At 41.0% G+C, this 15,942-nt stretch overlaps 2 long non-coding RNA genes across 2 annotated transcripts in view; both read left to right on the top strand.

The window, feature by feature from the left end:
- Positions 1 to 11,887, top strand: part of LOC114678688 (uncharacterized) — a 30,732-nt gene extending 18,845 nt beyond the window's left edge. Inside the window, exons 2-3 of the long non-coding RNA XR_003730151.2 lie at positions 11,054 to 11,161; positions 11,754 to 11,887. This is a non-coding gene — a long non-coding RNA (uncharacterized LOC114678688). The remainder of the gene's footprint in view (positions 1 to 11,053; positions 11,162 to 11,753) is intronic.
- A 1,193-nt stretch (positions 11,888 to 13,080) lies between these two features.
- On the top strand, positions 13,081 to 14,975 carry LOC106998798 (uncharacterized). Its single transcript, XR_001445339.3, has 3 exons — positions 13,081 to 13,278; positions 14,183 to 14,258; positions 14,868 to 14,975. It is a non-coding gene; the product is annotated as an uncharacterized LOC106998798 (long non-coding RNA).
- The last annotated feature ends 967 nt before the right edge of the window (positions 14,976 to 15,942 follow it).

The raw sequence follows: 15,942 nt of genomic DNA, 5'->3' as shown, positions 1-15,942 counted from the left end.
GAGGTTCCTTTCTTGCCATTGGAAAAGAGAAAGGAGAGAGAACTAGTGTCAGAGTCCCTGGGGAAAGCTTTCAGGAGGAAGAAAAGCTTAAATTGTGGAAAAGAAAAAGAAAGTCTGATAGGTCCCTGACATTTGTGAGCTTCTGATTACACCAACATCGTGATAATTTCTTCCACCAAACAGTCAAACACAAAAAGAGTTTTTGCCTCTGAAATGACAAGCAGAGAACCACAAGACAATGTTGAGATGCAGAGGATGGCAGGTTCCCTCCTAGCTGAGTGACTCATGCCTCCACTCCAGGGTGCAGGGCTTAGGTTCGTGACAGATAAGGACAGGCCATAGGCCTTACAGGTGGCTTTCAAATACATGAAATCAGGGATCTACTGTATTTCAAGATGGCAAGATTTAGCATGAGGCACAGAGGTGAGACTGATGAAGAATCTGTTCCAGTTAGGATGAAAGTCCATGGAAGAAAGCAACAGAAAACAGGGTCTGCTCATAAAGGGTATTGAGGTTAGACCTGATGCAGTAATTAAAGAGGAATTATTATATCTTATTGGACAAGCTAAAGACATGGGATAAGGGCTCTTTTAGAAACACTTGCATGGGAGTGGCATAGGAAAGAATTGGAGGGGAAGAGAAAACTAGAATCAAGGAGATGATTTAGAATGTAGATTGTATGAGAGGATGGAGATTGCATTGGCAGAAAAGAAAGGGTAAGTCAGCAAGATTCTGCAAATAACGGGCTTTGGTGATAAATTTACATAGACTATGAGGAAGGAGGTGAAGAAAAAGGAGGGTAAGAAAAGATGGTCTTAGCAATACTCTGCAACTTCCCAATACTCCATTGTCTAAAGTAGTTTCTCCCCCGTGCATGTGTGCTGGGTGATGCTTCACAGGCAAAACACTCCATGGGCCCATGGTTGTAGTTCTCTTTTTTGAAAAATTACAAACATCTAAAATTGTGGTAAAATGGACATAGCATTAAGTTGATCATATTAGCCATTTTTGACAGTGCAGTAGTGTCAAATACATTCATATTGTTGTGTAGCCAGTTTCCAGAACTGTTTTCATCTCACAAAACAGAAACTCTGTACCCATTAAACAACAACTTCACATTATCAACCACCCCTCTGCTTTCTGTCTGTAACTCTCATACAGTATTTTTCCTTTTATGACTGGCTTATCTTACTTAACATCACGTCCTCAAGGTTCATCCATATTGTTGTGTGTGTCAGAATTTCCTCCTTTTTTAAGGCTGAATAATATTCTGTTGTACATATGTACCACATTTTGTTTATTCATTCATCCATTGGCGGACATTTGGGTTACTTCCACTATTCGGCTACAGGGAATAATACTGCTATAAATGTGGGTGTTCAAATATTTCTTCAAGGCCTTGCTTTCAATTCTTTTGGGTATATACCCAGAAATGGAATTGCTACATCATATGGTGATTCTATTTTCAATTTTTTGAGGAGCCACCATATTGCTTTTCAGAGTGGCTGTAGCATTTTACATTCCCACCAGCAGTGCACAGGCATTTGTAATTTCTCCATATTCTCACTTTATTTTCTGTTTTGTTGTTTTTTGTATTTTTTGCTTGTTATTGTAATCATCCTGATGGTTGTGAGGTGGCCCATGGTTGTATTTTGAGGGTATATCGTTCCACTCACTGGCTGTAATTCTGTCTCTTTTTCTGTCATTTAAGAAAGCACACTGGAATACATGAGTTTATGAATGACTTTGAAATGGTGAGAATATTGAGTTAGCTGTAGTTTGTCTTTTGTAATGGAACTCATTCTGACACCTTGGTATTCTATGATGAGTAACGACTTATTTGTGATACTCCCTATGACTTATTGAGACTCATCAGTGAGTCCTGATGTCACAGTTGAGAACCACTCCTCACTGAATTGATTTTACAACACAAAATATTTCTTCATAAACACCCAGTGAAAACAGCATGTTCCCCCCGGAATCAGTGCTACCAAGAGGAAGGGAAAAAGCAAAACTAAAAAGGAAAGCCAGTCATGTAACAAGATTTTATTTCCTCCCAAGTGGGTTTATCAGAGACACTCATCAGAAACAATGCCTCTCTCCATTTACAGAAACTCTGAAATCCAAGGTTTGAAACCTGAGGCTGAGGTGTACCTATCACTCCTCTCTTAGATAGATGGTTAGTGATTCCCACCTGTCCGACTTGGTCACATGGCAGCATCTAGAAAGGCAAAGCTATAACAATGAACAAGAGTGTTTTCTTTTTTTTTTTTTTTTTTTTCCTGAGGTTTCATTTACACCAACAGGCTTGGTTCCGTATAAGGAAAAAAATTTTTTTCCAGCAAGGAACTTACATCTGTAGAACTGCTGTAGACACTTAATAAGCAATCTGAGTACATAGTAGCTTCTAAGGCCCCTCAAAGATGATGAAAAGCTGAGGATGCCAAATGCTATACCCCCAGACTGCTGTGGAATAGAAAAAAGATAGGTCTTTGGCCAGAGATTCTGGTGGCAACTTTCTCCCAGCAATTTCTCCTCAAGGCCAGGGGGAAGAAGAAAAGATACATAGAGGGTGTGATGTCAGAAAGCCCAAGAAGAATACCCCAGTGTATTTTGTGTATTTTGTGTCTGGATGATTCCTGATATTGTTCTACTTGAGTGCTTTATCCTTAGTCAACAACTCTTTAAGTTGTTACAATAGAGTGGGTTTTTTTTTTTTTTTTTTTCGTCTCCAGCTCCAGTTTGAGGGTTTTGTTTTACTAAGAGACCAGGGTCTCGCTATGTTGCCCAGGCTTGAGTGCAGTGGTTATTCACAGACACAATGCTGTTACTGATCAGCACAGAAGTTTTGACCTGCTCCATTTTCGACCTGGATCATTTCAGCCATCTTTAGGCAATCTGGTGGTCCCTTGCTCCCAGGAGGTCACCATAGTGATGCCAAACTGAGTGTGGACAGTCGATCCACATAGTGCACTACAGCCCAGAACTCCAGGGCTCAAGCGATCCTCCTGCCTCAGCCTCCTGAGTAGCTGGGATTACAGGCACATGCTATCACATCTGGCTCCAGTTTAAGTCTTTAAAGAAGACTGAAGGACACTTAGAAACTCAAGGCTGAGGTTTTTTAAGCAGCAGTGGGGCTATGAGACAATGATACCCTTAGGAGACCTTTCCTCTACCTACTCAATTCCCAGAACCAACTGAAGAACAAAGGAAAGTCAGAGGTTCTAAGCCAGGGATTTCTCTGAGACTCCTGCTCATTCTCCTGTGTGGTGGAGCATCGTTAATTATCCAGCCCTCCCACATTTACAGGTTGCTTTTCTAAAGCCTGCTTGAAATTTGTCTGCACCCATTTCTTTCTTTTATTAAACTTGTAACTTTGCTTTTGGGAAACGATTACTGAGAGTAACTATGAACGCACGCTACTGGGTAGTGGTAAAGAGGGCTGGGCTCAGGGTCAGACCACCTGTGTTCAAATCCTCGGTGCCCCACTTACTAGCTGTGTGACCTTGGGCAAGCTGTTTGCCCTCTCTGGGGCCAGGTTTCACAACTATAGTCGGGGAGAGTCATATTGCCTTCTCAGAGAGTTGCTGTGAGCATTAAGGGGATTAAACCATGGGATCCACGGAGAAGAGTGTCTACATATAGTATGCACCATATAAATATTAGTCATCATCGCCATCCTGGGCTCCGAGCTCCAGTTCCTCTGCCCAGCTCCCAGAGGAGAACATTCAAAACCCAGTTGTTTATTCTGTACTCAAGTCGCACTTTCAGTCTCTTCAGATTCTGTTGTGGGCAAAGTCTGAGGGTATTTTTGTTCCAAAATCACTCAAAATATTGCCTCTCTGCCTATGAAGTGACCTTGCTTTCCCCTGCTCTTGAGTTAGCTCCCTTTTTCCTTTTTTCTCTGTTCCTTTTTCTGTTGCCTGTCTTTCCTTTTTTTGGATTTTTTTCCTCATACCAGAAGATATTGCAACCTTCCCTACCCTTGGTCCCCTGTATTCTGGAGGGAACAGAGGTTCCACTCCCATGCAGATTCTTTCCTCCTTTACTTGAAAACTGTAGACATTGTTTTTCCCTTAATTCTTGTTAGATTCAGTGTTTTACTCTGTTTTGATTTTTTATTTCCAGGTCTGGCTTGCTGCTTGCAACTAGAACACCTTACACACATATACATATATCTATTTTATCCTTGTATAGACATGAGAGCCAAGATGAGTACATTAAGGAATCTTTCAGGATCTCCAGAGAATATTCCTAGAGCAGGTTTTGAAAGCAGAAAGGAGAGGATATGGTGGGTGGTATACTGGTGAGGCTGGAGGGGAAGACAGGCTTGGAGGCCATGGCAAATGGAAGGGTACAAGACAAGGGCAAACATGTGGCCTCAGCTGAGGGCCCAAGGCAGCCATGATGGCCCAAGGAGGTCTGGTGAGGGAAGGAGACTGGTGGCTCTTTCTGAGAGAGCTTTAGGGAGCAGCACTACCTGTGACATGATCTCATAGAACTTCTAGCACCTTCCTTACCCCTCCCTGTTCTGCCTCCTCGCTTTCTGTTACTCACCCCAGAGTTATTTAGGGTCTGAATTCCCTTCCAGCACCTCTCTCACTGCCCACAGCCTGGTGCCATGGCAACTGTCCTCACAGATATGCACAGATGGCCAGATAAGGCCTGGTGGCAACAGCCCGAAGCGTGTGTAACAGGACCTCACCATGGCAGCCACTTCTACTACACTTTGGGGCCCGTTCCCTATGAAGACTCCAATTGGGGGGACAACTAGCCTGTCAAGTTAAGGGCAGCTGAGACATGGTGCCTGAGAACCCCATGGAGAGGCTCACCTCCTCACCTCACTGCTGAGGAGGGAACGAGAGACTGGGAAGGTTCTCTGGGGAATTCCAGGCTGGGTCAGTGTAGAAACATTCCCATGAGTTAGCTTCCTGGTTGCAGACCAGCAGCCCTGCCTGGGAAATGAGCCATTCAGTAGTCCTGTGACAAGTGCTCCTTGCTGTGAAATGGTGCTTATACTGCCCGTGTAACTGGGAGACAATGCACAGATATTTGCATAGTCTTCTTTAAAATAGAGCAGGCTGGGGTTTGTTCTTATTATCAATTTACAATAAATTTAGCTCTGCCATTCAGTTGACCAGATGGCTTCTTTTCATCCATTTCCTCTGTCTCCTACTCTTTGCTCTGATTTTTAAGAACTGAGGACATTAGATTCCATATTTCTACCCTCAAAATGTAAGGCAGCACTTGAAATACTAGATTCATAGGATACATTCTTAAAGCTTCAGCTCGAAGTATATAAGTAATATAAAAGACTATTTCTATATTGAAATATACGGACTTACGGGCAAAAATGAAAGATTGTCACAAGTTTTAAGCATGAAACTTTGAAGAAGCCATTCACTTGTTGAAGGCCTTTAGACTTACCCTCCAAGTGATGTATTGGCTCCCTCTGCCCTCGAGAGATTCTGGTGGAAAAGTATGAGAACTGCACTATGACTTGGTGACCCTTGGTGACCTTTGACTATCTCTGTACCAGTTCTTGGAAGAACAGTGATTTCTTGTGGACCACATGGATAGCAGAATTGGGAGACATGGATTTGGGAAAAGGCTGAGCAGATTCTAACCTGATGAAATTTCAGATACATAGTTATGTAATCATAATTATTCTCACTATGGTGGGCCATACTGATTAGCTGCAATAAAAGAAATATAGGTGGCCAGAGGTGGTGATGAGATCAGCTTGTCTTCACATTGAGGACTAATATTCTTCAATATGGTTCTTTTCATATTCTAATTCTCTGCATTAACCAGACCATATAAGTCCATAAATAATCAAAAAAATGTATTAATTTATGGCTGTATTCTCCCTGAATTTAACTATCCCATACCTAGAACTTTCTAACGTGTGGTAAAATTGTTTACTTTGATCATTCTCTCTTTCCCAAGAGGCCAAGTAGGAAAGTCAGCACTGGGTTGACCGGAGAGCTGGTAACACTGGATGGTTCACATACCATTTGCATGTTTCTTATTTTGGTAGGCTCTAGGTACTTCTTTTGCCCACCTTACTAGCCATGGGTTATGTACTGAGGTTGAGTTGTAGGTTTTCACATGCAGAGGAAGAAATAAATGCTCCTGCTGTTCTTGGGCTCCCAGTGACTGGGAAGAATGGCAGGCACCTTATTAAGAAGCTGGGCAAATGCTGACACATTCACATTTTGTGTAGGTAGGAATATTGCAGACATGTTTGTGTGGCTACAGTTCACAGACCCAGTGGCAGCTTCTTCCTGGTTCTGATGGTTGGGCAAAGCTACAGTCCTGGGGAGGGGGCTCTGAGATAGTCAATAGATGTATATTTAGCTTAAAATTTTAAAATCATTACTATTTCTTTTAGCTAGGACAAGAAGCTTAACTTCTTGACATATCAGTTTGCATAATGGAGAGATATGATATCCATCTCAAGAGACAATTGTTGGGATAATGCATGTGCATGAACTAAGCACAGGGTCTGGTATGAAATAGGTGCTCAATAAATGATACATGAGCCAGAAGTTCTAAAACCTCCAAGGTATGTAACGTCAAGGTAATAATAATATTCCCTCACTCCCTAAGCAAATATCAAAAGACCCCAAAACTAAAAATTCCAGCTAAGCAGAAGACTGAACGCCAGCATATTCTGGAGACAGGAGAGAGCATCCTCTGTGTAGATACCATGTCACTAGTCATCCCTGTGTGCTAAGCTAGTGAAACACAAGGATGAGTTATTAGCATAATCTCATTTTGAAACTTCTGCTCACAGAGAATAGCACCATCTTCAAGATGGTAAATAAGCTCAAAGGGATTAAATTTACCGAATAAAATGTGGATAATACTGCTTTATCTTTCAGAGAAGACACGTTGCTGCCTTTATAACCTCAGTAACGAGGCTATTACCATCTGAGAGCGACTGTCTCCTGAGTTCTGATTGAGTTCTGAGGGAGCAGTAGGCCACAGAGCTGTGATTAATCTGCAGAAGTCATGCCCTCCGTTTAGTCATCTCAGGCGACTCCCTCGGTTGTGCATTGCTGTCTCAGGCAGAAGGAAAAGGCAGAGAGGAAGGGGACTGAGGGGAGGGTAATGGGATGCTGGGCTCACTGCTGTATTTTGTAAAACCATTATTCTTCTTCATTGCTATGAGAGTGTCCTCATTTCCACACAATATTTTATACTCAATTTCTGAATGTATCATCAGAGACTAATGTGTTTTGTGTGTATACTGAATAACCTGGGATATGTTTTATGCTGTTATTTATTTAGATCATATTTTTTCAGACAGCAGTAATATATTAATTGCTCATTTAGAGAATAGAATGGCTATCCTGGAACCATCTTTCTTTGCTTGATTTAGTTCATCTGTTCATATTGAAAATGCCATTGGCAATGGGGATCATGAGCCAAGGATCCTACTGTGATGTATTTGTGTATGTTAGATATTGAGTTATTTATTCATCTTCAAGTTCCTAACTCTGTTGATAAAATAGGTGTCAAAAAAAAAAAAACCCGTCAAACTCTATAAAATATTTGAGGAGATTTATTCTGAGCCAAATGTAAGTGACCAATGGCCCGCGTGACACAGCCCCAGGAGATCCTGAGAATATGTGTCCAAAGGTGGTTGGGCTGCAGCTTGGTTTTACACATTTTAGGGAGATATAAGACATCAAATGAATACATGTAAGATGTACATTGGTTTGGTCTGGAAAGGTGGGAGAACTGGAAGTGGAGGGCAGCGGGATTGGGAGTTGAGGTTGGGGGGTATTTCCAAGTCATAGATGGATTCAAAGATTTTTTTTTTTTTCTGAGAAAGTCTTGCTCTGTCACCCAGGCTGGAGTGCAGTGGCACAATCTCAGCTCACTGCAACCTCCACCTCCTGGGTTCAGGTAATTCTCCTGTTCCAGCCTCCTGGGTAACTGGGACTACAGGTGCACTCCACCATATCTGGCTAATTTTTTTGTATTTTTAACAGAGATGGGGTTTCATAGTGTTGCCCAGGCTCGCCTTGAACTCCTGAGCTCAGGCAACCTGCCTGCCTTGGCTTCCCAAAGTGCTAGGATTACAGGTGTGAGCCACCACGCCTGGCTGGATTCAAAGATTTTTTGATTGGCAATTGGTTGAAAGAGTTATTATCTAAGGACCTGGAATGTCTGGGTTATAGAAAGAATGTCTCGGTTATAAAGGGGTCATGAAGACCAAGGTTTTATCATGCAGAAGAAGCCTCCAGCAGCAGGCTTCAGAGAGAATAGATGGTAAATGTTTCTTATCAGGCTTAAAAGTCTATTCTGTCAATCTTAAGGTCTCCGTGTTGATGTTAAAAGCTGGTCAGCTGTGCTTGAATTCCAACAGGAAGGAAGGTATAATGAGGCATGTCCAGCTCCCCCTTCCCATCATGGCCTGAGCTAGTTTTTTAGGTTAATTTTGGAATGCCTGAGCTAGTTTTTTAGGTTAATTTTGGAATGCCTCTGGCTGAGAAGATGGGTCCATTCAGATGGTTGAGGAACTTAGAATTTTAGTTTTGGTTTACATTCACAGGATTGAGAAATGGTTATCAGGAGCCCAGAATCTGTGAGCTCCTCTGATGTAGAAACGCACTGTGGCCATGTAAAACATCACGATGAGGACCCATGTCCCCAAGTCCTGACTGATTCAGATGGCATTTGGTTTTTTTAGTCCTTACTTGGTTTTACTGCCTAGTAATATAAGATTTCATAGGTTTGATAAATTCCTATCAGATGGCCATTGTTTGCATGAGCCAAATAACTGGGTCAGAGATCTGTTGTGGGTTTTGAGCTCTCCCTGGAGGCTTAATGGGCCTGACTGTGAGGACAGGACATTCTTCCACATCCCTTGGCCACAGTCCCCTCACCGTCTTCCTGGCCGACCTCTGCATGAGCTGTTGGAAGGATTGAACTGACAGACATCAGAGGTTTGCACAGAGGCCAACGAGCCTTATTTCCAACAGTGCTTTGGTAATAGGCTTCTGCTCTTTTGTTTCTTGCTCAGTTGCTAAAGTTTTGGGTACAGTTCTTGAAGGATCCATAGGTGCCTGAAAAGCCAATACATTCATCCACATTGCCCTGTCCTTAGTGGTTATGTTTTTCCTCTTTATCAGCAGGAGTTAGAAAACCAGCAGATTTTCCCTCTGAGATTCTCTCAGTATTGTTCTGGGTTCTATTAAAATGCTGGGTTAGTTTTCAGAGAGATTGCTTCATCCTTTGAGCAATTAGTACCTTTTAAAAATTCTGACATCTTTCAGACCCTGTCCTGCAGACCCCACTAAAGTGCTTTTGTCAGAACAGTTTTAGCAGTCCGACATCATGTTTTGCCAGCTGCTCCAGCCAGCGGTACAGAGAAAACACTTAAGCATATGGTTCAGATGCTTGCATTTTTATCTGGGTAAAATCTGTGTGAAAAGGCCTCAGAATTTAAAAAGCCAATCAGTGTATATGATGTCAGAATGCTCACTGTTTGTCTCATGGGGACATTTTCTTAGCATCCTGGTGTGATCATCTAGGTGTGTCTATTGTTCTAAAGGCACAGCTGTGTGGATTTGATTTGCCTACAAAAAAAAAAAAAAAAAAAAAAGCCATATCCTCCAATTTCGGGGAACAATCTGTGACTTCCCTCCTGGTTCTCACCTTGGAATTTCTATGAAGCCCCCAGACTTTAAACTCTTTTGGCGGCAAAGTAGAAAGCATTTTTCCTTCAGCCTTAAAGGCTGACTTTTGATACCTTTGAACTTATCCTGAAGAACAAGGACCATTCAGAACTGATCTCATCACTTGGACTTTTAAGCATGTTCATAGCTCAGAGCTAAAGGGAAAAAAAGGGAAAGAGAAGAAAGGAAATCTTTGCTGATCTTTCCTTTGTAGATACTTGTGTGACCCTTTCCTGCAGGCTTTTGTGGGGGCGTTGCAGCAAAAGATAGTTTTGCCTCAGAGAACAATTCTTTTGAGACACAACAGACTTATTTTCCTGGAGCTGAAATGAGTATTTCAGCATTGACGTTTAAGGCACGCTCTGAGTCTGATCTGGGGAAGCGGGAAGCTACTATTTGTAGTTGGAAAAAATATCAACCTAAGATGAAGAGAATCATTATGGCCAAGACTCTACTGTTTCCTGAAGTTACTCAAGGTTAATAATGTCAAAGATACTCACTAAGCAGTGGGCATATTCCTCTAGGTAATGTTCTGACATGATCCAGTATTCAAGTCATGCAACAAAGCTGCCAAAATTGAGAGGACACACACATTTGTGATGAACTTTCATCCTGAGAACTACCTTCTTGAATGAATAGGCTATCGCCTCTCCCCATTACCTCTTTGTCCTCTATGGAAAGGATCAAGGTGTCTGAGACTGGAGTGCCTGTTCTGTGCCTAGATTGGAAACCTAGGCTGGTTTAATTTGCCTACAGAAAAAGCCTGTGGCTAGAAACCAACTTTTTCCACAGCTGCCTGGTCCAGGTCCACCTCTTCTTGGGAAGGCGTATCTCCTTGATTTGGAGATTTCCTGCAACACGCTATCCTGACAGGTGACTCAGCTGCCAAACTTCCCGTCCTGGCCCAGTTGCACTGCTGTTGAAGCACTTATAAAGTATATAACCTAGTCTCAATTATTGGTACTCATAGAAGAGAGCAATGATATAAAACAAAAAACAGACCCAGCTAGCAGTCACTTCCCAGAACATGTGCTTTTGAATTGCTATGTTTTCTACTGCTGGGGTATGAGCTTTCCTAACATCAGCATAAATACCACCCACACAGCCGTTTCTCATGTTTTTTATTAGATATTGTTTTTGCAGTTGATAGGAGTCAAAGAAGGTCCTTATAAAGCTTTGTCTCAGGGAGTCTGTGTCAATAATAAGTGACAGAAAACTCAAAAAGGCTTAAGCAGAAAAGGGAATTTATTAACGAAAGGTATGCAGGGCTTCAGGAATGATAGATTTGGGGGCTTAGGTTAGTTAATCACAACTATTGTTATCATATTTTGACTTAATCATTTTTTTTTTTTTTTGGTAAGCTTAAAAGTCTCCACTCCATGTGACAGCAAAATAGTTCTTAGTTTCAAATCCGGCAAGCAAGAAGAGTGATTGTTTCCCTCACAAACACCTCTGAAGAAAACTCTAAGGTATCTCATTATGCCTATAGGGTTAAATGTCCTTTCTAAGCCAGTTATTGAAAATGTAATAATCATGTTGGGTGGTCTGAATCACATGTCACAATGAGCTTGTGTTATGGTCATCTCCCTGGGACCACATAGAGTGAAAAGAAGAGATGAATGGATTTCTAAATGAAGATGGGGACTGTTTCCATAAGAAGTGGAAGTAGAAACTGGGTGTGACTAAGAGTACACACGTTCACTATAGGCACAGATATAGCTAAGCAACCATACTTTCTCTAATGGTGCCAACTTCATGGCAGGCTGTATCTGCCATGACTTAGTACAAGGGGAAGAGAGGAAGATGTGTAGAGATGAATAAAAGAGAATCTTTGCCTTTGGGAATGTTGGGGCCCAGAAAATGATGTCCCAAAGGCTGATGCTGTGATGTGCTGAGGAGCATAGGTGCCTGAAAAGCCAATACTTTGCAAAAAAGCTAGAAGCTACCTCTACCTTTGTCTTGTCTCTTAAGCACAAGAAGGGACTCTTCCTAGAATTTCTTCATGTGACCAAAAAAGCTTTTTTCCAAAAGAAATGCAATTATCTTAAATGCTTTCCTTAGGGACATCATCAAATAACCAGGAAAGATTAATCACCTGAGAAGAGAAGAGAAGAGACTGGGGATCTTCACCCTGCCAAGACAGTCTTTTCATCTATTCTTCTGAGAGCAACTCCAAGAGATTACCTGTGGGACTCAATTTGCATAACAAGATGACCTTTGTTCCTGTGCAGTTCCACCCCTCACCTTCCCATAATGTCTGCCTCCCACCTCCCAGGTCCATTATTTTTCCCTAATGACTTACTGCTCCTTAAAAGAAATGTCTACACTTCCCATCTCCTTCCTCCCCTATGGAAAAGGGTATATCACTTCTATCATTCTCTGGTGATCCCCCATGCTATGCACATTACAATAAAATTTTGTACGCCTTTTCTCCTATTAATCTTCTTTTTGTCAGCTGAGTTTTCAGTGAAACTTCAGAGGGCAAAGGGGTAGTTTTACTTTGGTCCCTGCAAGAAACTCCACTCACTTAAGGTGAGTGCCAGATGGCCAGTATGGGTGATTAAATCTAATACGATCAAATTCACAAATGAAGACAAATGTTCAGGTTATAAAAGAAACTGTCTTTTCATTGAGGAGGAGTCCTTCTCATTATCAACAGGGTTTGGCATTAAACAGGAAGTCCTAGAGGTGAGGGATTTTTCTCCTGTCGAGTGCTCATTTTGTAAAGCTATTCCACCTGGCACTCACCTTAAGTGAGTAAGTTTTGTTTTGGCTGGAGATTGCAAATTCATGGTTCAAGTGCCAACACATCTTGTCTTGTGCTCATAGCAGACTCACAAACAGGCCCTTCCTGATGAATCTGGATATAGCTTTAGAATTCTTTGCATCACTGCAATCCAGGCAGCTGGTGCAAATCAATGGAGATTGGCACATAAGGTATTTATTTTTCAGCCTGTGTTAGATTAATATTAGTAGATTGGACCAAGTGAACATTTATTTTCAGTGTGGTTGGGTAAAGTAGGTTGGGTGTGAGCTGGAGGAAGAAGACAACTGGTTGGCAACAGACCACAGATCACTAGTCATCAGGAAAAGCCTGGATCTGTATGAGGATAATTGCTAGTTGTCTGTATTTCACAATTTGCAGATATCTAGCTTCTTACAAATAGCTCAATGAACATATCACATTCATTTCTTTTCAAAACACTTGAATATTTAAAATAATACTAGATGAAAATAACAGTGAGTAATCAAGCCCACATTTTTAAAAACAATTTTATTGAGTAAGATCTGTGTAGGGTAGGGGGAAGAAAATTCTCAGTTCACATTACTACAGCATAACTAATCTAGTTGTCTACTCTCTATGTTTAGAAATCACATTCAGTTGGTTTAGTGGTAGAGTTAAAGGCCAAATCTGCCATATAGTAAGTAGTACATGAAGCCGGGAGGAAGGATCCAGGACAAACCATGACAGAATACCACACATTTTGGAGATGCATGCTTTCTCAAAGCTCTGAGAACCATCATGAAGACATATTGACTGAAAGAATATGCAGTGATGACTCTGAATAGGTCCTAACTATTGGAGGTAAGCATTTCTAAAATTATTTGGACAAAAAGTTAATACATGGTACAAGTTACTCTTAAATGCTTTGTGAGATACAAAGAGGATAGGCTTGCCCCTTTTAAAAGAAGAGGTAAACAATCAAGTTGGAGATACAAGATTTACAAATATGAAAACAAATAACAATAAAGCACTTAATAGTAGCAAGCAATCATGGAAAAGATGTCAGTAGGCAGTAAGTGGTTAATTACCAAATGTATTATCTGAATAATAATTGTGGAAAATTTTTTGAAAGGAGTGATTAGTTCAACTTAGGGAATGAGGAACATCATTACTAAAGAAGTGAGATCTGACCTTGGTCCTATTTGGGAGTTAGGATTAGGTTAGGAAGGCAGTTTTGGTGGGGAAAGTAGTCTAAGAAAAAGAAAGATGAATGGAAGGATCAAAGTATATTTGGAAGAGAATGAGTAAATAAGTTTATCTGGAGTTGTTATTTTATGTAGACAAGTTGAGGGAAGGGGAGGTAGTAAAAGTATATTGAGGCCCATTGTGGAGGCTCTTGAACTCTGAGCTGAAAGTTTTAGATACAATCCAGTAAGCAATGAAGAGTCCTGGAAGGCTTCTGAGTAGCAGAGTGGCATGGTCTGACAGTGTTTTGGGGAGGGGTAGTTTGACATAGATGTGAGGTATAGAATGGAGGTAACTAATGTTGAAATTGAGGAAACCATTAAGGGGCCTTTACAGCAATCCTAGGAAAGGTAAAAGAGTCTGATTTAGCTTGTTGTCAATAGGAATACACCAAGCACTGTGAAATAAGAATCAACAAGACTTGGTCACACTCTCAGTCTATTTTGTGTTGCTATAGAGAAATACCTGAGGCTGGGTAATTTATAAAGGGAAAGAGTTTATTTAGCTCACTGTTTTGCAGGCTATACAAGAAGCATGACACCGAACTCTGGTTGTCTTCTGGTGAAGTTCTCAGAAGTTTCCACTCATGGCAAAAGGTGAAGGGGAGCCAGCTCCTGTAAAGATCACATGGCAAGAGGAAGTGAGAGGGAGAGAGAAGGTGCCAGTTCCTTTTTAACAACCAACTCTTGTGGAAACTAATAGAATGAAAACTCACTCAGAACCGCCAACCCCAGGGAAGGCATTAATCTATTCATGAGGGATCCACCCCTATGACCCAAACGCCTCTCATTAGGCCTCACCTCCTAACACTGCTACACTGGGAATGAAATTTAATCATGAGGGTTGGTGGGGACAAATGAACCACATCCGAACTCTAGTGGTCACTACTTAGATAATTTCCATAGAGGAAAGGGAAGACATAAAGTTGAGATTTCAGTCCTAAAAGATTGGAATAATGGAGGAATCTGTAGAGAAACACAGTTTTGAGCTCAGATGAGAAACTTAGATCTAGATGTTGAGGTTTTGGTGAAGGTTCAGTGATCAAGTAAAATGTTCATTGCTTTGTTGTTTTGATTGTCAGTGAGGTTTTGGGTGGAGTTTCAGGAGTCATCTGCATGGAGGAGATGTTGGAAGTAAGAGGAGAGGGTATATCCTAGGAAAGCCAGAGCCAAAGATTGAACTAAAGAATTTCTCATTTTTAAAAGGTAGGTAAAGAGGGAGTTAATGAAGAAAAAGAAACAAGCTGTCAAGAGGTGGGAAGAGAACCAGGACAACACAGCATCGTGTCAGAAAATAAAAGAGTATAATTTCAAGAAGGAAGAATGGCCAATAGCCCATTGGCTGTAGAAGAATCAAAGAGCAGGAGAAACAGGAAAAGGCCTTTAACTTTGTGATTAGGATGTCAAAGATGACCTTCTAGGCATTACAACATATCAGCTGAAGAAAGTGAATGTGATCTAGAGAGAGAATTCTACAACATGACCCAATTAGCTTAATGGCTCAAATCACTAAAATCATACAGATTCTTGGTAAATCTTAAGCTGATAAATGTTACTACTATCAGAGATCATGGAAGGGAATGCTAATACCTCAGGAAAATAACAGATTAAGCATCCATGTAATTTATACCATATGCATAGTCTTTGTTTCAATGATGTTGGTAATATTAATGCAACATTGCTAAAAGTAAACACCCTCTATAATCTAGGCACTGTATTTAGCACTTTAACACATTTAGTTCACGGCACAATTCTGTGTTTTGGAGTTGAGGAAACTGAGTTTTGGAAAGTTAAATATTGCTTCTGAGATTATATAGCCAGTAAACAATGGAGTTAGTATTCAAACCAAGGTCAACCTGACTCCAAAGCCCACGTATTATCTACTACACCAGGTGGAATAGCTTTACAAAATGAGCACTCGACAGGAGAAAAATCCCTCACCTCTAGGACTTCCTGTTTAATGCCAAACCCTGTTGATAATGAGAAGGACTCCTCCTCAATGAAAAGACAGTTTCTTTTATAACCTGAACATTTGTCTTCATTTGTGAATTTGATCGTATTAGATTTAATCACCCATACTGGCCATCTGGCACTCACCTTAAATGTCTTGTCATCTTGTTAAAACTTCTAGAATCATGGAAAATTTCAAAACTATGTAAGTTAGAAAGAGGAGTATTATAAATCCCCATGTACCTATGCTCCAGCTTCAATATTGATTGATCAATATCTGATGAATCTTGTTTTATTTGCCAGACCACTTCCATCCCCTTCACCACTTACA

The sequence above is a fragment of the Macaca mulatta genome, chromosome 6 (genome assembly GCF_049350105.2).
Source record: "Macaca mulatta isolate MMU2019108-1 chromosome 6, T2T-MMU8v2.0, whole genome shotgun sequence".
Lineage (NCBI taxonomy): Eukaryota > Metazoa > Chordata > Mammalia > Primates > Cercopithecidae > Macaca > Macaca mulatta.
This window is presented reverse-complemented; position numbering and strand designations above follow the sequence as displayed.